Source organism: Rhinopithecus roxellana, chromosome 8 (assembly GCF_007565055.1).
Source record: "Rhinopithecus roxellana isolate Shanxi Qingling chromosome 8, ASM756505v1, whole genome shotgun sequence".
NCBI classification, from domain to species: Eukaryota; Metazoa; Chordata; class Mammalia; order Primates; family Cercopithecidae; genus Rhinopithecus; species Rhinopithecus roxellana.
In genome coordinates, this window is record NC_044556.1 from 24965304 (window position 1) to 24990495 (window position 25192).

Consider the following 25192-nt stretch of genomic DNA (forward strand, 5'->3'; position numbering starts at 1 on the left):
GTCACTGTACATTAGTTCACACTTTTTAGAATTTTAGGTAAATGTAATCATATGGTATGTACATTTTTGGCCTGGGTTAGTCCACTCAGAATAATTATTTTGAGATTCACCATGTTGTGTTTCAATAGTCCATTCTCTTTTATTGCTTAGCAATATTACACTTTATGGCTATACAGCAATTTGTTAATCCGTTCAAGTCTTGAGGGACATTTGTATTGTTTTCTGTTTTGAGCTAATAAAAATACAGTTGTGAACATACCTGTACAAGTCTTTGTATGGACATAGGCTTTCATTTATCTTGGTCGGGAGGGCTATGATTGGAAAGTCTGGATCATGTGGTAGGCATATGTTTAACTTTTTAAGGAACTGCAAACTTTTTAAAAGTAGTTCTACCATCTTGCATTGCCATCTGCAGGGTATGAAATTTCCAGTCCCTCCACATCCTTTCTAATGCTTGTTATCTTGTCTTTTTGATTGTAGACATTCTAGTGTATATGAAGTGATATTTCATTGTGGTTTTAATTTGCATTCCTCTAATATCTATGATGTTGAACATCTTTTCATGTGCTTTTTGTCAACTTTTACCTTTGGTGAACTGTGTGTTTATATCTTTTGCCCAATTTTTTGTTTGGTTGTTTATTTTTAATTGAGTTTTGAGAGGTCTTCATTGTGGTTATAAGTCCTTTATCAGATATATGGCCTGCAAATCTTTTCTGCCACTTGTCTTCTCGTTCTCAGCATTGTCTTTTGAAGAGCAACTGTTATTAATTCTTATGGACTCCAGTTTACCAAGTTTTTCTTTTATGTATTGTGGCTTTGGGGTCTTGCCTGAGCCATTTTTGCCTAACTGTAAGCCATGAAGATTTTTTCCTTTTGTTTGTTAATAATAATAATTTTTTTTAGAGACAGGGCCTGACTCTGTCACCCAGGCTGAAGTGCAGTGGTGCAGTCGTAGCTCAGGATAATCTTGAACTCCTGGACACAAGGGCTCCTGCTTCAGCCTCCCAAGTAGCTAGGACTACAGGCACACAGCACCATGCCCAGCTAATTTTTAAATTTTTTATAGACCTGATGTCTATTTTGCCCAGGCTGGTCTTGAACTCCTGGCCTCAAGCAGTCTTTCTGCCTCAGCCTTCCAAAGTGTTGGAATTAAAGGCATGAGCCACTGCTGTTGGCCACCTTTTTTTCTAATAGAAGTTTTATACTTTGGTTTAACATTTAGGTCTCTTTCATTTTGACTTAATATTTTGAATATGGTACAAAGTGTGGGTCAGAAGTATTTGGTTTTGCATGGGGACATCCAGTGTTTACAGCATTATTTGTTGAAAAGACTGTCCTTTCTCCATTCACTTGGCTTTGCAGCTTCATGAAAAATCAGTTATCTCTGTATGTATGATTATATGTCTGTACTCTATTCTTTTGTATTGACCCATTTTCCTTTAGATGCTAGAAACATACTGTCTTAATCATTATAGCTTTGTATCGAGTCTTGAAACCACTTACTTAGTCTTGGCCCTCCAACTCTGTTCTTTTTCAAAGTTGTTTTTAACTCTTCTGAGTCCTTTTGTGTTTTCATATGAGTCAGTTTTTACAAAAACTGCTTGGATTTTACCGGATTTGACTTGAATCTGTAGAGCAATTTGGGGAAAATTGTCATCTTAACAAGTGAGTCTTTCTAACCATGACTGCAGTTGATGTCTCTATTAGGTCTTTAATTTCTTTAAGCAGTGTTTTTTTTCAGTGCACAGGTTTTGTGCATTGTTTGATTAGATTTATCCATAAGTATTTTATATATTTTGATGTTATTGTAAATGATATTTTAAAAACTTAATTTCCAGTGGTTTGCTAGTATATAGAAATGATTATGGCCTATTGCTCTTGTGTTCTGATCCTTTGCTAAACTCATTTAGTAGGTCTAATAGTTTTTTTTATATATCCCATCACATTTTCTTGAGAGGGAGTCTCCAGTGACAGGATCTTGGCTCACTGCAACCTCCGCCTCCTGGGTCAAGAAATTCTCCTGCCTCAGCCTCCCAAATAGCTGGGACTACTGGTGCATACCACCATGCCTGGCTAATTTTTGTATTTTCAGTTGAGGCGGGGTTTCACCATGTTGGCCAGGCTGGTCTCAAACTCTTGACCTCAAGTGATCCACCTGCCTAGGCCTCCCAAAGTGCTAAGATTATAGGTGTGAGCCACCACCCCCAGCCTATGCCGTTAAATTTTCTACATAGACAATTTATACCTAATTGTTTTTAAATAGTTTTCTTCCTTTTCTAGCTGGGTGCCATTTTTTGTCTCCATTTTCTTGTCTGTGGTATCCAGTACAATGTTTAATAGAAGTGCTGAGAGAATATCTTTCTTTACCTTGCTCCTGATACTGGGTGAAAACTTGAAAATTTCTTCCCTAACTGATACAATTCACTAGTGAAGCCATGTGGGGTCAGATGTTTGTTTTCTTTGTTGGAAGGTTTTAAACTGCATATTTAACTTATTTAATAGATACAGGGCTATTCAGTTTGTTTAGTTCTTGAGTGAACTTTGGTAATTTGTATCTTCTATAAGACTAGTCCATTTCCTTTTAAGTTGCTAAATGTATTTGGGTAGAATTGTTCATGATACTATAGTTTTTTTTTGAGACGGAGTCTTGCTCTGTCGCCCAGGCTGGAGTGTAGTAGCGCAATCTCGGCTCACTGCAACCTCCGCATCCCGGGTTCATGTGATTCTCCTGCCTCAGCATCCCACATAGCTGGGATCACAGGCACACGCCACCACACCTGGCTAATTTTTTGTATTTTTGGTAGAGACAGTGTTTCACTATGTTGGCCAGGCTGGTCTCGAACTCCTGACCTTGCGATCTGCCTGCCCTGGCCTCCCAAAGTGCTGGGATTACAGGCTTGAGCCACTGTGCCCAGCCATGATACTACATTTTTACACTTTTGATACCTGTTGAATACTTAGTGATGTCAGCTCTCTCATTCCCAGTAGGGATAATTTATGTCGTCTTTTTTCCTTGTCTGTCTGGATTGAAGTTTATTGATTTTATTAATCTCCAGAATATCAGCTTTTGGTTTCATTGAGTTTTCTCTGTTGTTTTTCTGTCTTCTATTTATATCTGCTGTTTTTATTTTGTTTTGCATTGTGTTTAGTTTGATCTTCATTTTCTACTTAGTTAACATTGAAGTTGATGTCATTAACTTGATACTTTTACTTATGTAGGGGTTTAGTGCTGTATGTTTCCCTTTTAAGTACCGCTTTCATGGCATTCCTCAAATTTTGACATGTATATTTTTATTCAGCTCAAAATACTTAAAAAAATTTTGTTTTGACCCATGGGTTATTGGTAAGTATGTTATTTATGTTACTTAATTTCCAGATATTTGGAGTTTTCTGTATATCTGTTATGTATTCTTAATTTTTTTTTATTCTGGCCAGAGAATGTATTTTCTAAGACTTGGATCTTTGTAAACATGGAGACTTGTTTTATGGTCCAAATATTATAAATCTTATTAAGTATTCACTGAATACTCTGATGATTCTCTGCAGATTTGGAGAGATCTCTGCAGCTCTTTTCTCTGGTACTTTGACCTGTAAACTCTAGTTACTTTGGTCTTCTCAGGCTCTTGGCTCTCTCACAATTAAAGTAGACTTTGAGGCTCAGCCTGGTTTCCTCATAGTTGTGCTGTGGCCTGGACACTCAAGGGAGTAAGCTGAGGCAAACAGGGACTCATTTGTTTTCTAACTCTCAGGGATTATTGTCCATCATTGCCTGATCTCCAATGTCTTGAAAACCCATTGTTCTGTATATTTGCTTGATTGTTTGTTGTTGTTTGGGCAAGGCAAATCTGGGTCATGTTATTCTATCTTGACTGGAAGTAGAAGTCCACTGTTTTTTTTTTTTTTTTTTTTTTTTTTAATTTTTTTATTATACTTTAAGTTCTAGGGTACACGTGCACAACGTGCAGGTTTGTTGCATATGTATACATGTGCCATGTTATATAATGGTACACCCATTAACTCGTCATTTACATTAGGTATATCTCCTAATGCGATCCCTCCCCTCTCTGCACACCCAACGACAGGCCCTGGTGTATAATATTCCTCTTCCTGTGTCCAAGTGTTCTCATTGTTCAGTTCCCACCTATGAGTGAGAACATGCGGTGTTTGGTTTTCTATTCTTGTGATAGTTTGCTGAGAATGGTTTCCAGCTTCATCCATGTCCCTACAAAGGACATGAACTCATCCTTTTTTATGGCTGCATAGTATTCCATGGTGTATATGTGCCACATTTTCTTAATCCAGTCTATCATTGATGGAGATTTGGGTTGGTTCCAAGTCTTTGCTATTGTGAATGGTGCTGCAATAAACATACCTGTGCCTGTGTCTTTATAGCAGCATGATTTATAACCCTTTGGGTATATACCCAGTAACGAGATCTCTGGGTCAAATGGTGTTTCTAGTTCTAGATCCTTGAGGAATCGCCACACTGTCTTCCACAATGGTTGAACCAGTTTGCGGTCCCACCAACAGTGTAAAAGTGTTCCTATTTCTCCACATCCTCTCCAGCACCTTTTGTTTCCTGACTGTTTAATGATCGCCATTCTAACTGGTGTGAGGTGGTATCTCATTGTGGTTTTGATTTCCATTTCTCTGATGGTTGATGGCCAGTGATGATGAGCATTTTTTCATGTGTCTGTTGGCTGCATAAATTCTTCTTTTGAGAAGTGTCTGTTCATATACTTTGTTCTCTACCATCAGAGTGAACAGGTATGGCAGAAAATTTTTGCAATCTACCCATCTGACAAAGGGCTAATATCCAGAATCTACAAAGAACTCAAACAAATTCACAAGAAAAAACCCCATCAAAAAGTGGGCAAAGGATATGAACAGACACTGTTTTTTTAAATTACATAATGTGGTCTTAGCAGTTATAGATCTACCTCATTCTTTTTTAATGACAATGGAGGATACTCTTGTGTGACTGCACCACAGGGTAGTTACTGGACATACCACAATTTAGTTTCCTATATTCATGGACATTTAGGTTTGATTCCAGTTTGTGGTTAGTTATAACGTGTGGACATATTTAGAATAGAAGTGAAAATGCTGTGTCAAAAGAAATTTATGCTTAAAGAGTTACTGGAAACCACACTGCCAGAACACTCATTTGTTTTTTACAGGTGTGTATGGGAGTGCCTATTTTTCCATACCCTTGGCAATTCTAGGTTTTATCAAAATTTAGAATATTAGATTATTTTACACTAAAAATGTATTTCGTAATTTATATTTTGAAATGGGTGAAGTTTTCAAATTTGGCTATTTGTATTTCATTTTCTGTCAACTGCCTGTTTGTGTACTGGACCTAGTTTAATGGTCATCTTTATCACAGTTCTTTGTATAAAAAAATTGATTTCATATGCATTGTAGATATTTTTCTTTGAGGTTTTCTTTTTTGCTTTTTTGATATTCTTTGTATAGTTTTAGGCATATATATATTTTGATTAAGTGATTTTGCTTTTAAAATCCATTTGATATGTAAACATTTTTAGCCGCAGTTTCTTCATCTTTAAAATTAGGATTTTAATAGTTCCGCAAACTAGGTCCTCAGTTAATGTTAATGTATTTGCATTTAGAATATCCACATTTTTATGGCTTTAGGATACAAATGAAATCTCATTTTCCATTATTTTATAAATTTGCTGTATTCGGCTTTTCTTGATTTTAGACTTTTTTTTGTTAGCTCAGTGAGACTTTAAGAAAGAATATATGTGAGTTTGTAATAGGAAATTTGTTACTTTTTTTTAAAATGGCTTTTTATTTTGTTCGTAATTTGTAATTTCAGTGGTGTCATTTCTGTACTCTTAACTGTTTTGCCAATGTGAAATCCTTGCGAAGTAATGGACCTATTACTTGGGAAGGCAGAATTGTATGAAATGACTGTAGAATAATACAGGATGGTCCCCAATACGGTAAAATGTTAACTTTTTAGATGTAGATTTTAAGTGTGGTGAAATTTGTAGCAGTATTCTTTAGGAAGTTAACTATTAATATCTCAAGACCTATAACTGGACAACTAATAAATAACCTATTTCTTAAAATGTTAGCTTTTTCTAACTATTCTGAAAGTACTAGTTGTAAATTGCTGAACTCATGATTTAAATTATAATATGACTATTGAATTCACTATCATTGGCTTGCATAGAAAATTATAATCAAATAATGCTAAATGTAACTTTTTTGGTAATAGTTGAGTATAACTGGTTGTTTATTATAGATGTGTTATTCAAAACTTTGGGTTTTTAGGTTTTGACTTTTCTTAAAATGCTTTTCTTAAATGCTACTTAATGCTTTCTCTAGGGTATTTTTATTAGAATTTCAGTTAACAGATATTTTAATGTCTGCGAAATGACAGTATTTTGTTAGAAATTGATGTATTGTCTCCTTGAGGGCAGTGACCCTAGTTGTTATGTTTGTTCCTCCATCATTAATAGTACACGTGTTAAATAGTGCATACACACTTAATATTTAATAACTCTTAGTGTCATAGGCTTTAATATGCTTATACTCTAATGAGCCATTTATCAATAAAAAGATAAATTCCAAGACTATGTCTTTTAGGACTTCGTCTAGTTAGAGAAATAAGGATCCAAGGTTTTAATTAAGTGCAATGTGGCTACAGTAGGAAAGATTGGTTTGGGTTGGTAGGCTCAGAATAGTGATCTGTGACCTAGCTATATTGGGAGATAGGGGAAGGAGTGGAGAGCAATAGGCATTGAGAGAATGACATTAACTAAAGTTGTGTATAAAGGTTGGCATAATTTTACAGCCATTGATCAGTGAGTTGAATAATTTGGCCTTTATGGCCAACAGTGTGTATATGGATATGAGAGAAAAGATAGAATGGCAGATAGGTTATATAGAAGGCCTCAATTACAGGTTGTGAAATTTGTACTTCATCTAGTAGGCATTATTCTATATACCTGTAATTTCTCGCATAAAAGTAGCTCATTATTCTTTCTTTTTTTTTTATGCTATAACAAATTTATTGTAACAACACAAAGGTATTATCTTACAGTTTTGTAGGTGAGAAATCTGACACAGGTGGGCTAAAATGAAGGTGTTAGCAGGACTGTGTTCCTTTTTGCAGGATCTGGGGGGAATTTGTTTTCTTGTCATATCTCGGCTGTTAGCTCCATCTTCAAAGAAGCAATGGCAAAGAAGACTCTCACATCACATCACTGACACATTCTTGTGCCTCCCTTTCCCACTTATAGGAACCTTGTGATTACAGTGGGCCCAACTACGTAATTCAGGATAAATGTTTAAATTACAAATTAATGAAGTGGCAACTGAAACAAGTTTTAACCTATTCACAAGAAGGGGCTTTGTTGGAGTGGTGGCTCACACCTATAATCACAGAATTTAGGGAGGCCGAGGCAGGCAGATCACTTGAGCCCAGGAGTTTGAGACCAGCCTGGTCCTCATAGCAAGACCCCATCTCTACAACAGCTTAAAAAAATTAGATAGATCTGGTGACATGGGCCTGTAGTCCCAGCTACTTGGGAGGCTGAGACAAGAGGATCACCTGAGCCCAGGCAGCAGTGAGCTGTGATCGTATCACTACACTCCAGCCTGGGCGAGAGGATATCCAGTCTCAAAAAGGGCTTTCCTGAGGGTCAAATGAAGTACAGTTGACTCTTGAACAACATGATTTTGAACTACACAGATCCACTTATGCATGGATCCACTTATAGAGAATTTCCTTCTCCCTCTTCCACCCAAGACAGAAAGACCAACTTTTCCTCTTCCTCCTCAGCCTACTCAATGTAAAGACAATGAGGATGAAGACCTTTATTATGACTGATCTCCAAAAAGATTGGCTTCAATATTTCATGGAGTGTTATGAATTAGAATCCTGAGTCTCTGTATTGTTAGTTATTTTAGTCTCTTGGTCTATGTGTATTCCTAAACTGTAGTAGCTTTTTTTTTTTTTTTTTTTTTTTGAGATGGAGTCTCGCTCTGTCACCCAGGCTGGAGTGCAGTGGCCGGATCTCAGCTCACTTCAATCTTCGCCTCCCAGGTTCACGCCATTCTCCTGCCTCAGCCTCCCGAGCAGCTGGGACTACAGGTGCCCGCCACCTCGCCCGGCTAGTTTTTTTTTGTATTTTTAGTAGAGACGGGGTTTCACCGTGTTAGCCAGGATGGTCTCGATCTCCTGACCTTGTGATCCACCCGTCTCGGCCTCCCAAAGTGCTGGGATTACAGGCTTGAGCCACCGCGCCCGGCCTGTAGTAGCTTTCTTAATTTAGTTCCAGGCATACTACATTAGGGGATAAGGTGGCTAAGTGATATTTTCACTTTGAAAGTAATAAGGTGTCGCAGAAAGTTATCACAAGAAGTTTTTTGAGTAGTGCTTCTTTTTTATAACTATTGTAATGAATTTTAGACACAATAGTATCATGAACCATTATGTATCTATCATTCAGTCCCCAAAACCATCAGCAACCCCAGCTAAAATGATGATATCCACACTCTGCTTTTCTACTTCTGTTGTTTTGAGATAAATTTCAGATATTCATATTGTTTCATCTGTAAAGGCTTCAGTGTATAACTTTAAAAATAAGGACTCTCTTTTCTTTTTAAAATATAATCAAAACTGTTAGGACGGCCGGGCGTGGTGGCTCACGCCTGTAATCCCAGCACTTTGGGAGGCCAAGGCGGGCGGATCACAAGGTCAGGAGATCAAGACCACGGTGAAACCCCGTCTCTACTAAAAAAATACAAAAAATTAGCTGGACGCGGTGGCGGGCGCCTGTAGTCCCAGCCACTCAGGAGGCTGAGGTAGGAGAATGGCTTGAACCCGGGAGGCGGAGCTTGCAGTGAGCTGAGATCGCACCACTGCACTCCAGCCTGGGCGACAGAGTGAGACTCCGTCTCAAAAAAAAAAAAAAAAAAAAACTGTTAGGACACACACACAAATTAAGTTACTTCATATTATAAAATGTCAAATTTGTATTAAAATTTCTAATTGTCTCATAAAATTCATAGTATTTTTATAGGGTTTTTTTTTAGAGGGGGAAGGAGTCATGATAAAATAAGATCAGCACATTTAACAGGTCGTTATTACCTCTTAAATATCTTTTAATGTACAAGTTCTCTGTTTCTGTTTTTTTTTTTAAGTTGCATTTCATTTGTTGAAGAAAACTAGTTGTTGGTCTTACACAGTTGCCTATAGTCTACATTTACTGATTGCATTCTGATTTTGTAATTTAGTATGTTCTCCATGTTTCCAGTAAATTGGTCAGGGTCTCTATTTTTTTGGTAATATTTTTAAGTGGCAGGTTTTTGTTTCTATTAGACATGGTTTCTGAGTTTTCATGTATGTGATGTTTTTCCTAGGAACATTTCTTGTACTTTACCTTGTTTGTGCTAGGCGTAGTCTGTGCTCAATAATTGTCTCTCTTTTTTTTCCTGTTTTTTGAGAGACGGAGTCTTGCCCTATTGCCCAGGCTGGAGTGCAGTGGCCCAATCTCAGCGATTCCTCTGCCTCCCGGGTTCAAGCGATTCTCCTGCCTCAGCTTCCTGAGTGTTGGGACTACAGGCACCTGCCACCACGCCTGGCTAATTTTTGTATTTTTAGTAGAGACAGGGTTTCACCACATTGGCCAGGATGGTTTCAAACTCCTGACCTTAAGTGATCTGCCCACCTTGACTTCCCAAAGTGCTGAGATTACAGGCATGAGCCACTGTAATCTCATAATAGTAATACTATTCACATAATAGTAATACTATGCAGTGTTAACATTTAATGTAAGTTGAAACTATTGATGGTGGACAAGAATGTTTTGTCAAGTTAAGAACATGTGATTTGGAATGAAAAGATGAGGGTTTGACTTTTATAGCATCGAAGAGGTTAACCTCTGAGCTTCAGTTTTATACATTTTTAAATGGTTTAAATTGTACCTACCTCCACAGTTATTTTAAATGTTAGATGAGGTAAGGAAAAGAGTTATGCTGAAATGGTTGTTATTGTAGTTCTTTAATCTGTAAATCTACATTTGGAAGGAACACTTATGGAAATCAAATACAGTAAATTAATTTCTAAGAGATCCTGGAGTTCAGGTTAAAAATAGCTGCAGACAGCACTAAATATCTTTATTAGTGAACAAAAAAATAAAAATGACTTAGAATTTAGCACAGAGAAACAGATGAAAATAGCAGAAGGGTTAAAAGTACATTGGAAAGGAAGAGAAGTTCTAACAAACATCTCATTAGAGTTCCAGAAAGAAATTAAAGATTGCAGAAAGGCAAAATTTGAAATGCTAAAGGCTGATAATTTTTTAGAATTGGTGAGCTATATGAATTCTTAGATTTAGGAGACACAAGAAAACCTGGACACGTAACAGTGAAAGAGCAGAGCACCAAAGATATAGAGATCTTTAAAGCAGCCAGAGAAAATCAGATTCCCTAAAGAATAAGAATTAGAAAGCCCCAATATGCTTCATCAGCATGGACATCCGGAAGACAGTGGAATAATATTTTCAGTGTGTTGAGGGAAAATAACTGTCCACTTATTATTTTATAGTCAACTAAATTATCATATAAGGAGAAGAACAAAATAAAGACTCTTTTTGAAACACTTCACTCTGCCTCCAAAAAAGCAATTTAGGAAATTTATCAACAGATCCACCGAAGGAATTTCTGGAGTTTGTACTTCAGGAAGAAAGCCAATGACACCAGAAAGAAAGTCTGACGTAGAAGTGAGGCTAATCAAGAAATTGGTAGGCCTGTGAGTAAATCTAATTATTGACTATATAAGAATGTAATAGCAGTGATTGTTAAGGGGTTTAAAAATAGAATTAAAAATACTGAATCATAACAATATGTAAGAGAGTGGTAGAGACACTGTAGTTTAAGTTCTGATGATGTACTATTGATTGGAGCTCTGTTGTCAGTTACAGTAGCTACTAGTCATTTGTTACTGAGCACTTGACGAATGTAGTTTAAGTTGATTTTCTACCGTAGTTGAAAAATACAGATTTCTAAGCCTTAGTCTGAAAGAAGAATGTAAAATATCCCAAATTTTCATATTGGTTACGTGTAGAACTGATAATATTTTCGTATTTTGGGTTAAGTGAAATATATTATGCATTGCCTTTTCCTCTTTCTTTTCTTTCTTTTCTCTTTCTTTTTCTCCTTCTTTCTTTCTCTCTCTCTCTCTCCCCCCCTCCCCTCTCTCCCCCCTCCCTCTCTCCCTCTCTCTCCCTCTCTCTCTCCTTTCCCTCTCTCCCTCTGTCCCTCTCTCCCTCCCTCTCTCTCTCTCCTCTCTCCCCCTCCCCCCCTCTTTCCCTCTCTTTCCTTTTTTTTAAGATAGGGCCTTGCTCTGTCCCCCAGGCTGGAGTGCCATGGCATGATCATGGCAGCCTCAACCTCCTGTGCTCCAGTGACCCTCCCACCTCAGCCTCCCAAGTAGCTGGGTCTACTGTTGTGTGCCACCACACCTGGCTAATTATTGAGTTTTTTTGTAGAGACAGAGTCTCGCTGTATTGCCTAGGCTGGTCTGAAACTTCTGGGCTCAAGTGATCCTCCCGCTTTAGCCTTGCAAATACTGGGATTACAGGACTGAATCTGGCCACCTTTTTCTTTGTACTTTTAAAAATGTGGCTAATAGAAATTTATGAGATTATATTTGTGGTTCATACTACATTTCTTTTGGACAGTGCCAGAGTGAATCAGATAAGCTTGCGTTTTGAAATCCTAAGGGTGAACACAATAGAGATAGAACCCAAAGAATTGGGGAGTGGGGTTGACTGAAATTAAAGATGTATAATCCAAAAGAAGGCAAAAAAAAAAAAAAAAAGAATAAGACACAAAATTAGCCTATATGTTAATAGAGTGGAAAGGTTCTGTGAAGGGTTCCTTAGAACCTTTAAAGGTAGAATTTTCTTGTCTGGTTACAGGAAAGAGTGGCATTGTTTTTGTTCACTTTTGAAGCTACAAAAACAAGTAATGATGAGGAAAATTGGGACATGTTGAGGAAGTAAGTAGTTTTTTGGAATGTAGGTTGGGTTAGAGTAGCAGAAGACAATTTAAAGAGTAGTTTTTGACAGTAATACGGAGAGCTTTGAGTGCAAAGGATTTGCAGTGAGGACCTTTGAAAATTGGACCTGCTTTCTCCTATCTGTATTTATGTTTAAATAAACGTGATTCTTTGTTAGTATTGTTATATATGTTTTCATAACTACTGTTGTAGTAGTGTTTCTTTTTTTTACTAGCTTGCTTTCAAGCCATGCTGTTGATTAAATTTTTATGGGCCATTTTAAGACTTCTAATCTTTATCTGTGATGAACTTTGAGGAAGAGTTAGGTTTTGTAAGTATTGAACTCCAATAAACATAGTTCCACTTTCCTTAACTTCTCAAAAAGATTGCTGTTTACTCCGCCTCCCAGGTTCACGCCGTTCTCCTGCCTCAGCCTTCAGAGTAGCTGGGACTACAGGCGCCCGCCACCATGCCTGGCTAATTTTTTGTATTTTTAGTAGAGACGGGGTTTCACCGTGTTAGCCAGGATGGTCGCGATCTCCTGACCTCGTGATCCACCCATCTCGGCCTCCCAAAGTGCTGGGATTACAGGCGTGAGCCATCATATTCTTTTCCTAGTATTTTATGTCTAGTAACTGATAAGGAAAAAATGATCAGATAAGTATATTTTTAATGTGCTAATTACAACATTATTTAAATATTTAGAAATAACAAATGTTCAGTGATAAGGAAATGAATCTGTTGATAAACATTACAAATGTTTTCTAAATATTTTTCATATGTGTAAAAAGTAGGATTAAAAATAATTTTGACAAATGCATACAATTTATATGTGTCCCCAAAAGCTGGAGGGCAGTATACCAAAATAGAGTAGTTCTCTTCAGGTTGATGGGATTAGTGTTTTACAATTCTTTATATATTTTGTCTGTATTCCACATTTTAAGTATTTTATGATAAAGTTATTAATATTCATAGTTATTAATATTGCTTAATTGACTAAACTGACATTTTCTTGTTTCTTTAAAAAACTTTGCATAACTTGATATAAATCTTTTTAATTGCAAAAAAAAACCACATAAAATTTACTGTCCTAACCATTTTTAAGTGTACACTTAAATTGTTCAATTATTCTTGTATGTACTTAATAATACTACATTGCGAAACCCATCTCCAGAACTTTTTTCATTTTGGAGAACTGAAACTCTATACTGATTTTAGAACTCCCCCTTTTGTCCTTGCCCTGGTAACCAGCATTCTATTTCCTGTGTCTATGAATTTGACTACTTTAAATACCTCACATAAGTGGAATTATACAATATAGGTTAAGCATCCCTAATCTGAAAATCCAAAGTCTGAATGCTACAAAATGTGAAACATTGTATTGTATTGTACTGTACTGTACTGTACTGTACTGTACTGTACTGTATTGTTTTGTATTTTTTGAGACCAAGTCTTGCTGTGTCGCCCAGGCTAGAGTACGGTGGCGCAATCTCGGGGTTTCACCGTAGCCAGGATGGTCTCTATCTCCTGACCTCGTGGTCCGCCTGCCTCGGCCTTCCAAAGTGCTGGGATTACAGGCGTGAGCCGCCACACCGGAAACTTTTTGAGCACTTACATGTGATGCTCAAAGAAAGTGCTTAGTGGAGCGTTTTGGATTTTAGATTTTCAGATTAGGAATGCTCAGGTTGTGTTTGTCCTTTTGTGACTGGTTTACATTCACTTAACAATGTTTTCAAGGTCCATCTGTGTTGTAGCATGTGACAAGATTTCCTCCGTTTTTAAGGCTACATGGCATTCCATTGTGGTACACAAAAGTTCATTTGAAGCCCCCTGTGTCATCACTCAGGCTTCCATAACAAAATACCATAGACTGAGTGACTTAGAAAACAGAAATTTATTTTCTCACAGTTCTGGAAACTGGGAAGTCCAAGATCAAGGTACCAGCAAGGCAACTTTCCTTCTGAGGCCACTTCTCTTGAAGCGAGGCCATCATTTTACTTTGTGTGCCTCACATGACCTTTTCTTTGTCAGCACACTTTGGGGGAGTGGGTGCCACAAGCTCTCTGGTGTTTCTTCTCATAAAGGCATTAATATGAAGGCCCTACTCTCATGATCTCGTGAAATCCTCCAGTTAACTCCTAAAGGCCCTATTTCTAAATTGCATCACATTTGGGGTTAGGGCTTCAGCAGTGATTTTTGGGGAAACATAAGCATTCAGTTCATAATACCCTGCATATAGTTGACCCAATACTTCTCCCCTCCAGGTGATTACTATACTAAATTTGATGTTTATCATTCGCATCAATTTCTCATTTACTACGTTTATGTATTTTTATCTTAAGTAATATATGGTTTTGTTTTGCATGTTTAAACTATAGATGTACTATCATGCTGTATGTATTCTGTAATTTGCTCTTTTTGTTCAGTGTTATTTTTGTTTTTTAAGTTTATATATGTATCTCTAATTTTCATTTCCATATAGTATATGTTATATGAATATATCATCTTGCTGACAAATGAGTTAATATATGTCGAGATTGATTTGTCAAATATTTTAAATTTTTTTCCATTACAAACTGCTGCTGTAAGCATTCATATGCATATTCTAACGTGTTAATATTAGAGGTTCTCATAGATTGTGTCTGTTTTCAAGTCGATTGAATATTAGCATATTGCTTTCATAGGTGATTATACTAATTATACTGTTAGGGCTGGATGTAGATTCTTGCTTCTATACATTCTTTGAAAATCGGCATTGTTGGACTTTTTAATTTTGCTGATCAAATGTACATGGGAAGGATATCTTGTGGTTTTAATTTGCCTTCCCTGTTAATGCTTTATTTTAATGATATATTTTATTAGTTTATTGGCCATTGATGTTTCTTCTCTGTTAAATGCCTGTTTATAGTTTGTTCATTTTCTTTTTGATTGTAGTTTTATCTTTTTTTAAAATTGATTCCTGCTCGGCGTGGTGGCTCATGCCTATAACCCCAACACTTTGGGAGGCCGAGGCAGGTGGATCATTTGAGGTTGGGAGTTCTAGACCAGCCTAGCCAACATGGCAAAACCCTGTCTCTACTAAAAATGCAAAAAATTAGCTGGGTGTGGTGGTGGGTATCTGTAATCCCAATTACTTGGGAGGCTGAGGCAGGAGAATTACTTGAACCCAGGAGGTGGAAGTTGCAGTGAGCCGCGATCCATTGCACTCCAACCTGGGCGACAGAGCGAGACTCTGTCCCCCACCCCCCCAAAAAAATTGGATTCCTAGGAGTTTTTATATACTATGCACACTTAATTGTTTTGTTAGTTTTTTTGTTTTGTTTTCGTTTGAGAGAAGGGGTCTCACTGTGTCACCCAGGCTAGAGTGCAGTGGCACAGTCACAGTCAGTGCAGTCTTGACATCCCAGGCTCTAGCAATCCTCCCACCTTTGTTTCCTGAGTAGCTGGAACTACAGGAATACACCCCTATGCCCAGCTAATTTTTCAATTTTTTTGTAGAGATGGAGTCTCACTGTATTACCCAGGTTGGTTGCGAACTCCTGGGCTCAAGCAGTTCTCCCACATTGGCCTCCCAAAATGCTGGGATTACAGGCGTGAGTCACTGTGCCTGGCCTGTTTTGTTAGTTATATGTCCTACAGATAACTCCTTCCTCTCTCTGACCTGTTTTTTTTACACTGATGAATAGAAGTTGTAAATTTTAATGTAACATTTATGTTTTTCTTTTAAAAAATATTTAACCTAAGTGCTTACATACAGGCTTGTGTATTTTACTTTGAAAGTTTTAAAATTTTGATTTTCACATTTAGGGCCTTAATCTACCTGGAATGTATTCTTTGTGTAGCATATGGTACAGGTTTAATTATTTTTTCTATATGGATAGCAAGTTTAGTACCTACTTGATTGAATAGTTCAGCTTTTATCCAGTGATCTGCTTTATCAGCCCTTCAGGTTTCCATATATTCACAGAACTGTTTCTGTGCTATGTGTAGTAGCAGTACAACAGTGTCTTAATTACTATGGCATCAGCATTAAGTTTTGGAATCTTGTACAGCGAGTGTCAAAACTTTGGTTTTCAAAATTGTCTTGGTGTTTTCTTCACTGCATTTATTTTAAGATCATTTGGCTAAGTTCTGTGAAGACTTTTTGGGTCTTATTTATACTTGCCTTAAATTTGGTAGTTAATTGGGAGAACATTATAGTTGCATTATCAAAATAAAATGGCAATTTTTTTTAGCTGAAAGGCAGAGAACTATAACATTTCTTTGAAGAATTTTCCACTTTCTTCTTTATGGTATTTTCTCTAAGAGACATGGCTTCATGCGGAAAATATGTTAAAAGGATTTTAAACAGCTTATATGTAAGGGATGAGGGAACAGGGATACTTGGACTAATATTTCAGTTTTTCTAAAAGTATTGGTTTATTGAGTACGTACCTTGAAAACTGTTTTATTGAGAGCTTCAAATTTCTCAGAATTATGTAGCATTTTTGAATTCTCTCTTTTGTTACTAATATCAAGCACCTATGTTTTCTTCTATTTCTCGTTTTGTCTTGTCATAGAATTTATTTTACTGGTCTTTTCAAAGAACCAACCTTTTTATTTGTTTTCTTTTTTGTTGAGGGCAGTGGAGGGGCTCACTTTAAGTTGATCCTGAACTCCTTTATTTTCTTGTTTGGCAGTTTTTTTTTTTTTTTTACTTTTAGAGTTCTCTTTTTATTGTAAACTTAAAGGTTTTAAGCTACACAAAAGTAGAGGGAATGGTATATAATACACTCTTTTTTTTTCTGTTGGATAGTATTTATGCAAATCTCATATCATTTCATTTCATCTGCAGCTATAACAGAATGTGTCTCTAGCAGATATAATTTCTCTTTTAAATGTGACATTAGTACTGTTATAAAGTTTAAAATAATTTACTAATGTCATCTAATCTCCAGTATTCAAAATACTTTTTTTCATTATTTTATTTTTCTTACCTTTTCTCTTTTGTTGTTGTTAGATAAACTGAGTCATCTGCACAATTTCCACTTTCTGGATTCTGCTGATTATACCTCCATGTTGTCATTTCATATATTCCTCATGTAAACAAGTTTACCTGAAATACGGGGGGTTTATCAGACTCTCGTTTACTTTTTATCAGGAGTGTTTTGCAGATGTACTCTATGTAATTTCTGTTGTATCTCACTAAGAGGATCAGAACGTCTTGTTACCTCTTCATGGTGTTAACATTTATCAGTAGGTTCAAGTGTCAACTTGATGCATCTATTACAGAGTGCATCATCCTTTTACCCGATAGTTTTTAGTAGCTAATGATTGCATACTTTTATTAGGTATTGCGAAAGTGGTGCTATTCTTTTTTTCTGCGTATATTAGAATTCTTAAGAATTTTATCCATCAACTCTTTGGTCATACGTAAGTACCCTTTTTATAAGGAAAACAGGAGAGATTTTGACTTTTTAAGTTTTCTAATGAGTTGGTACCCTAAAACCTCCAATATAACCAGTATGAGTTCCTTTTTGTTGTTGTTAGTATTGTTGCAAAAGCAAAGAGTTCAATAACATTTATTTGCTAGTGTATTACAGTAATCATTCTTTTTTTTAATTTCTGAGCTGTTAATATTAAATGAAAAGAGAACAGTGCTAAGCAGCTTGTATGGTGGGTGTGTGTGTGTGTGTGTGTGTGTGTGTGTGTGTGTATGTATGAATTGTGAAAAACGCGGTGACTCAAGCCTGTAATTCCAGCGCTTTGGGAGGCCAAGGTGGGCAGATAACAAGATCAGGAGCTTGAGACCTGCCTGGCCAATGTGATGAAACCCCGTCTCTACTAAACATACAGAAATTAGCCCTTAGTCCCAAGCTACTTGGGAGGCTGAGGCGGAAAAATCGCTTGAACCCAGAAGATGGAGGTTGCAGTGAGCTGAGATCGTACCACTGCACTCCAGCCTGGGCGACAGACTGATTCCATCTCAAAGACAAAACCATGTATATATGTAAGTTTGAGGGAAAAAATTGTATGAAAATTCAGGATAATTAATGAAAGTAAATGAGAACTTCTTTATATATTCTGTTTTTTTTTTTTTAATTTTCTCAGTTAATATTTGAATTTTTTTAATGTAGAAAATGTCAGTGGGGTTATCTGGAGAGAAAGATTATAGTTCATGATTCCTCTTATTGTATATATGCTTGTATTAAAATATGCAATAAATGCTATTTTTAAAAATGTCTTATTACATAGGAAAGAAGACCGGAATACTAGCTCTACACATGTTATGTCTTGATCAGTGAAGATTAGCTAGCAAAACAACCATAACTGAGGGATAGCTTTATTTGTGGGAAGTGTCATTTAGTATGCCATGTATTAAAAATCATTTGTAAAGTCTTTAAAAGAGCATCTTATCTTTTTTGTAGGTGATAATATTGGCTATATAATGTCTTAAGTTCCTTAAATTGTCCTTATTCTTATTTTTTGTGTACGTTGTTTATAAAATAATGTGATCATTTTAATCTACCATTTTGATTATGGTTTGATCATTCTTTTACTATTTCCACTTGTTAATAAAGTCTTTGTACTTATTAAATTTTGATGAAAATAATTATTATAACGTGCCTGATTTTACTTAAGTGCCTTATTTAAACTTTCTGATTGTAATTCTTTCTTAGTCAGGTTTCTTATTGTCGTGGTTTACATCTGTTTTCAGGTGTAATTGTCCTCTCACAAATGTATCCCATTTTGGGTGATAAAATACCTGATCACCTTATCCTTAATAGTTTTCTCCCTAGAATCTTTTTTGTTAAATTAATCAAAGTTTATTTGTGAGAATGTTATGAAATATAAGAAAACGAACATCATGAACCTGCCACTCAAATAAAAAACTTAAGTGTTACCAATACTGTTGTATATTCTGTATGCAGCAATATTGCTTTTTTTTTTTTTTTCTTTTGAGAAAGAGTCTAGTTCTGTCACCCAGGCTGGAGTGCAGTGACGCTATCTCAGCTCATTGCAAGCTCCACCTCCCTGGTTCACACCATTCTCCTGCCTCAGCCTCCTGCGTAGCTGGGACTACAGGCACCCGCCACCACACCCACCTAATTTTTTGTATATTTAGTAGAGGCGGGGTTTCAGCGTGTTAGCCAGGATGGTCTTGATCTCTTGACCTCGTTACACGCCCCCGTCGGCTTCCCAAAGTGCTGGGATTACAGGCGTGAGCCGCTGCGCCCAGCCCAATATTGCTTTTTAATCCCCCTTCTTACCCTGTCATGGGTAGGTGGCTGCCACAACTTTTGCCTTATTTTTTCAATATGGATTTTTCATGTAAATGACAAAAATATATTTTGGTTTTTTTTAGTTTATGGAAATGGTATGCCCATATAATGTTTTCCATGTCTTGTGTTTTAATTCAATAATTATTCTAATACATAGCTGTATTTTTTGGGTAGTTTTATAATAATCATTGCTGTGGTATACTCTTTTGTGAAAATACCCATTTTATCTCTTTTATTGGACATTTGGGTTGATGGACATTTGAATATTTAAAGATTTTGACTTACGCCAGGCATGGTGGCTCACGCCTGTAATCACAGCACTTTGGGAGGCCAGGGCAGGTGGATCACAAGATCAGGAGTTCGAGACCAGCATGGCCAACATAGTGAAACCCCGTCTCTACTAAAAATACAAAAATTAGCCAGGTGTGGTGGTGTGCGCCTGTAGTCCCAGCTACTCAGGAGACTAAGGCAGGAGAATCACTTGAACCTGGGAGGCAGAGGTTGCAGTGAGCTGAGACTGCCATTGCACTCCAGCCTGGGTGACAGACCGAGACTCCCATCTCAAAAAAAAAAAAAAAGGATTTTGACTTTAAGAACAATACTGCTGTGAACTTTTTTGTACTTGTTTCCTGGTACATTTATGCAAGTGTTTTTGAGAGTTTATATTTAAAGGTATAGATACATATTGCTAGTGTGTAAAATAAACTTTACCAGATAGTACTAGATTATTTTCCAGTGTATTGTTCCTATTTATGTTCTCACCAGTAGCGCGTAGGAGTTCTTGCTGTTTCAGATCCCCACCAGCACTTGGCTAAGTAATTTCTTAATTTTTACCAATTTGGTGTGTAGTATTTTCTTTGGTCTTTCTTTGTCTTTCCCTGATTATTAACGAGGTCTTACGTCTTTTTTTCCCCCCACATTTATGGCCATGGATGTTTCTCTTCTGTGAAATTCTGTGAAATGCCTATTTGTGTTTTTTGCTTGATGAAAATATGAGTTTATTATTTAACTGATTTTGTAATTTTAAAAAATTGCTGGAGGCAGTGGCTTGCTCAGCTATTTGGGAGGCTGAGGGAGGAGGATTGCTTGTGGGCCCAGGAGTTTGAGGCTGCAGTTAGCTATGATTGTTCCATTGCACTCTAGCTTGGTGACAGAGCAAGACCTTGTCTGGGGGGGGGGGGGGGGGAAGGTGTGTCTTTTACGGTTACTGATTGTCTTTTGGTTATTTGTGTTGCTGGCGTCTTTTCCCAGTTTGTAGCTTGACTTGTCACTTCTTTATGCTGTCTTGTCTTGACTCATTCCTTCTCTCTCTCTCTCTCTTTCTTTCTTTTTCTCTCTCTCTCTCTTTCTTTCTTTCTTTTAAATAATTTCAACTTTACTTTAGATTCAGGTTACATGTGCAGGTTTGTTACAGGGGTATATGGCATGAAGCTGAAGTTTGCAATACAAATGATCCTGTCAGCCAGATAGTGAGCTCAGTACCCAGCAGTTAGATATTACAGTCCTTTCTCCCTTCCCCTGCCACTAGTTCCCAGTGCTTATTGTTGCAGATTATTACAAATTCTTAATGCATAGAGTTTTAATGTGACCACAGATTCCCTTTGCATCTTAGATAAAAATCATTTATATGATCCCATTCTTTACACATTCCAAATTTTCCTTTGCTCTTCTGGACGTCTTCCATGTTGATTGTTGGAAGTCTTGAAGGCAATCCCTAGTAACAGTTTTTAGCTCCTCAACTGTTGCTGTGATACGGTTTCTTATAAAGAGATTTTGAGGTAGAATTTATCAGTACGTTCTTTCATGTTCAGTTTTCTTGTGTCTTATTTTAAAAATCCTTACATACTAAGAGTTCATAAAGGTATTTTCTTCTGAAATTTTTTAAAAATTTGCTTTTTATGTTTATAAGAAAATTATTTTTGTGTATTGTATTTGGTAGGGATCTGGTTTCATTTTTTTGCCCTTATTAAGATAGTCAATTAAATTGAAATCTCTGTAGTGACTTTTTCATATTACAGGTGTATATATCGAAAGGTCAAGGCTGAAAAAACTGTCATAACAAAATGCAGAACATAGTGGCATAAATAGACTACTAGAAGGTTTTTTTTGTTTCTTTTTCTGTCATAGCAAAAGTCCTGCTGGTATAAGCAAGTGGTATGAGTCTGCTCCATAAGGTTATTCACTGGGCCAAGTTTCTTTCATATTGTTGCTTCACTAATCCCTAGGCTTTTGTTCTTGGCTACGTGGTCTGTTGATACGTGATTGTGCTCTCCTTGTTTTTAAAAAATGTTTTCCTTGTAGTTTTCTATTTCGTTGTCTTTTTTTTAAAAAAAAGTTAGCTTTTGATTTTACAGATCCTCTTCATTGTACCATTGTCTTCTCTATTTTTATTTGTTGCGTGAGTCAGGGCTTTTGCAAGCCTTTAATAGATAGGTGGTATTCAGTCCACTTCTTCATCATCTTTGTGACACATCTGTTTAAGGAGACCAGGATTATTCACCTAGGTACGTACCTTTCTTCGTCTCTGAGAATCTATTTTTCCTCAGGAACTTATTATTTGTGTCCTTGCCCTGTGTCTTTCTGTCATGGTTCCCTAGGCTGACATCTCCAGAGGAGAAAATGTTTGGTTAGCTCTCAGTCCCAAACCATAGCAGAGCCCAGAGACTGCTGTCACCCTCAGCCTTCAGTCCTTGGTTGCCTTCTTGGTAGACCTGGCAGCTCTTCCACCTGGAAGTGATACATGGTATTAATAGTTAGACTGGACTATTATGATAAACAGAGTATCTAATAACCATGAGAAGAAAAAACAAGAAATTTGTAACATTGAAATGAGTGAAATGGCCTTTAATCTGTACTTACTTTTGCATTTTTTTGTTTTAGTCATTTCTTTCTCTGACATGTAGAGTGTATCTTCCTATTTTTGCATTTTCTTATTTCTGTGGGATGTTAGTTTCTCTTGATATGGTCATTGATATTACACAGGATGAAAAGTTTCTGTGGTCAGATTTAATAAGAGACATCAATGCTAGTCTTAACATTTAATTTCTTTTAGTTGAATCTAAAATTGACATCATTCTTACATGAATTAAAAAATTTAAAGAGCACATATTCTTTCGTAGGTATTTTGATTCTAAGTACCACTAATTTGATTTGTTTCAGCAGTCATTAATGTGGGGCAGTCATCAGTCACTACCCATTGATCATTTATTTCATATACATTCTAAGTTAAATGATCAGACTGAAATAATTCAGGTGAAATTATTCTATCAGTTAATGTGGTAATGTTAACATTTATCAGTAGTGCTGAATCACTTCTTTTGGGCATAATAGTGGTAAGCTTTTTTGCTTATTGGCAAAGACAGGCATAATTGCTTTTTAAATAAAAATGTAATTTGTAAAAATACTCCAGTTAATTTTTGTAAAATCTCAAAATTGCAAATAATTTGACATTATTCTCAGTAATGAAGGCTGTTAAATCTGCTCTCTTAACAGCAGGTATGAAACCATTTGAGGAAGAAAAAAGGTCATAAATACAAACTTAAAATGGAAAGACTTTTCCGTGCAAAAAGATGCATTGCAGGAAGGAGGAAGAGTATCCTTCATAGCACACCACAAATCAGTGTTAGAGGCTTTCTTTTGTACTTGAATAGGCCCAAGATTCCCCACCTGTCATCTTCCAGAATTACCTGTGATCCACTGTGATCACAAGTTTTACAGTGATATACTGTAGGTGTATGGAAGGATTTGAATTCACAAATAGTCAAACATCTAAAGAATAAGCTGATGATAATACATTTGAAAAGAGGTCAGGTATATTTTCGAAAACTAGGAGAGTTAAAGTATTTTTGTGAACTAAGGAACAAATAAGGCATTGACATTAGTTTAATTGATTAGGAATTTTGTTCAGGTTAGTAAAACGTTAAGGATCGCTTCAGTTTTGTTTTTGTTTGTTTTTTACTTTTAGAATATCTAATCTGGACTTCTGTGGATTTATGGAAGGGCTGGCTTTATCTCTCTATCCTGTGGTGGCGGGCCAACCTTGATTTTGTATACGGAGTAACTTGACCTTCAGTTTTTTTGGTCTAAGAACAAAAGCCAAAAAACATGTAACTGTTAATAATAACGTTAATTCACTTACTGAGTCAGTAAATATGTGGGAACATTGTACTTGGTTGACACTTGGGAATATTATAGTGAACACTACTGATGTGGGCCAGGCACTTTACCTGGTAATCACTGTTCATGTGTTACCACATTTAATCCTAAGGGCTGTGATGTGGATGTTATCCCTATTTTACAAATGAAGAACTTCAGGCTTAGAATGATTAAGTACTGTTAACCTAACTGGTAAGTGGAAGTTGAGCTTCAGAGCACCCTTTCTTAATACCATATTTTCTACTTGTCATGAAAACTTGAAGAAAGCTAGGAAACATTGTCTATTGTTGATAATGAGCCAATAATGTGTATCAGTGGCTCTTAAACTTTTGCATGCATGAGAAACACTTGAGGATTTTTTTTAAAACCTGGCTTTTTGGACCCCACCCTCAGAGTTTCTTATTCAGTAGGTCTGGGATTGGACCTGAGAACATGTATTATCAGTAAGTTTCCAGGTCTAATCTTAGGATTAGGTACCACACTTTGAGAATCGCTAGAGTATTCAATTAGATCTTAGGGACTACACTGTGAGAATCACTAATGTATACAATTCTGCTCATCATGTTCTTATAAAACTGCCATGCCAATCTTCCATATCTAGGTTAGAAATTGGTTAAGAAATTAAGCCTGGTGGCCGGGCGCGGTGGTGGCTCAAGCCTGTAATCCCAACACTTTGGGAGGCCGAGGCGGGCGGATCACGAGGTCAGGAGATCTAGACCATCCTGGCTAACACGGTGAAACCCTGTCTCTACTAAAAAATACAAAAAACTAGCCGGGCGAGGTGGTGGGCGCCTGTAGTCCCAGCTACTTGGGAGGCTGAGGCAGGAGAATGGCGTAAACCCGGGAGGCGGAGCTTGCAGTGAGCTGAGATCCAGCCACTGCACTCCAGTCCGGGCGACAGAGCAAGACTCCATCTCAAAAAAAAAAAAAAAAAAAAAAAAATTAGGCCGGTGTAAATACAGTATCAATGTGACTTGAAACTGGTTATACATATATATTTTTTTCTCTGCGCATTTGATGCCAATAAGTAGAAAGCTCTTAAAATATTTAAGGGAGATGACCTATGGATATCTGTTTACTGTTCTCATATTTGTTGTAATACAGTTTATTCATTATGAGTTTAAATACAAATTAGCATAAAGCTTATGGTGAATTTGGATTTTTTGGACTTTCTGAAATGCTTTGATAATTCATTATCTCCTTTGCACATTTTTTTCATTTTGATGGTTGTATATTAACTTCTTTGTACTGATTGGTTGTTTTAATCAGCCAGTATTGATTTAACCTTTTTTAAATACTAATATCCATGTATGTAAATATACATCGCCGAGGCAAAACAGTTGATTTTAGTTAGTTTAAATATTAGTCCATTCATATTTTTGTAAATACATAACATTTTCAAAATAGCTAAAATGTCACTGGCTGGTTTGAACAACTGTGCAGTTCCCAAACAGATGAATGTATAACCTTTTCTCTAAAGAATTTTAAGACATGACCTTATTTTTTTGCAGAAAGAAATCTCTCGTTCCAGAGATTTTGCTTTTGCTTTCAGTGTTCTAGCCACTGAAGTATATACCTGCTTAATTTTAATAATGATGATGATACTGATATCTAACTCACCAGAATGAAGTTCTAATTTTATAAAGACCTGAATTATCTGGATGAATAAAGGACCGTTGGGATGGAGGATGTAGAGAATGTTTCTGAGAAAGTCTAGCTGGTGTGGCTTTGGTTT

At 36.6% G+C, this 25192-nt stretch overlaps 1 protein-coding gene across 5 annotated transcripts in view; it reads left to right on the forward strand.

Moving 5' to 3' along the window:
* PTBP2 (polypyrimidine tract binding protein 2) overlaps positions 1 to 25192 on the forward strand; it is a 92827-nt gene that overhangs the window by 4336 nt on the left and 63299 nt on the right. The window lies entirely within an intron of this gene.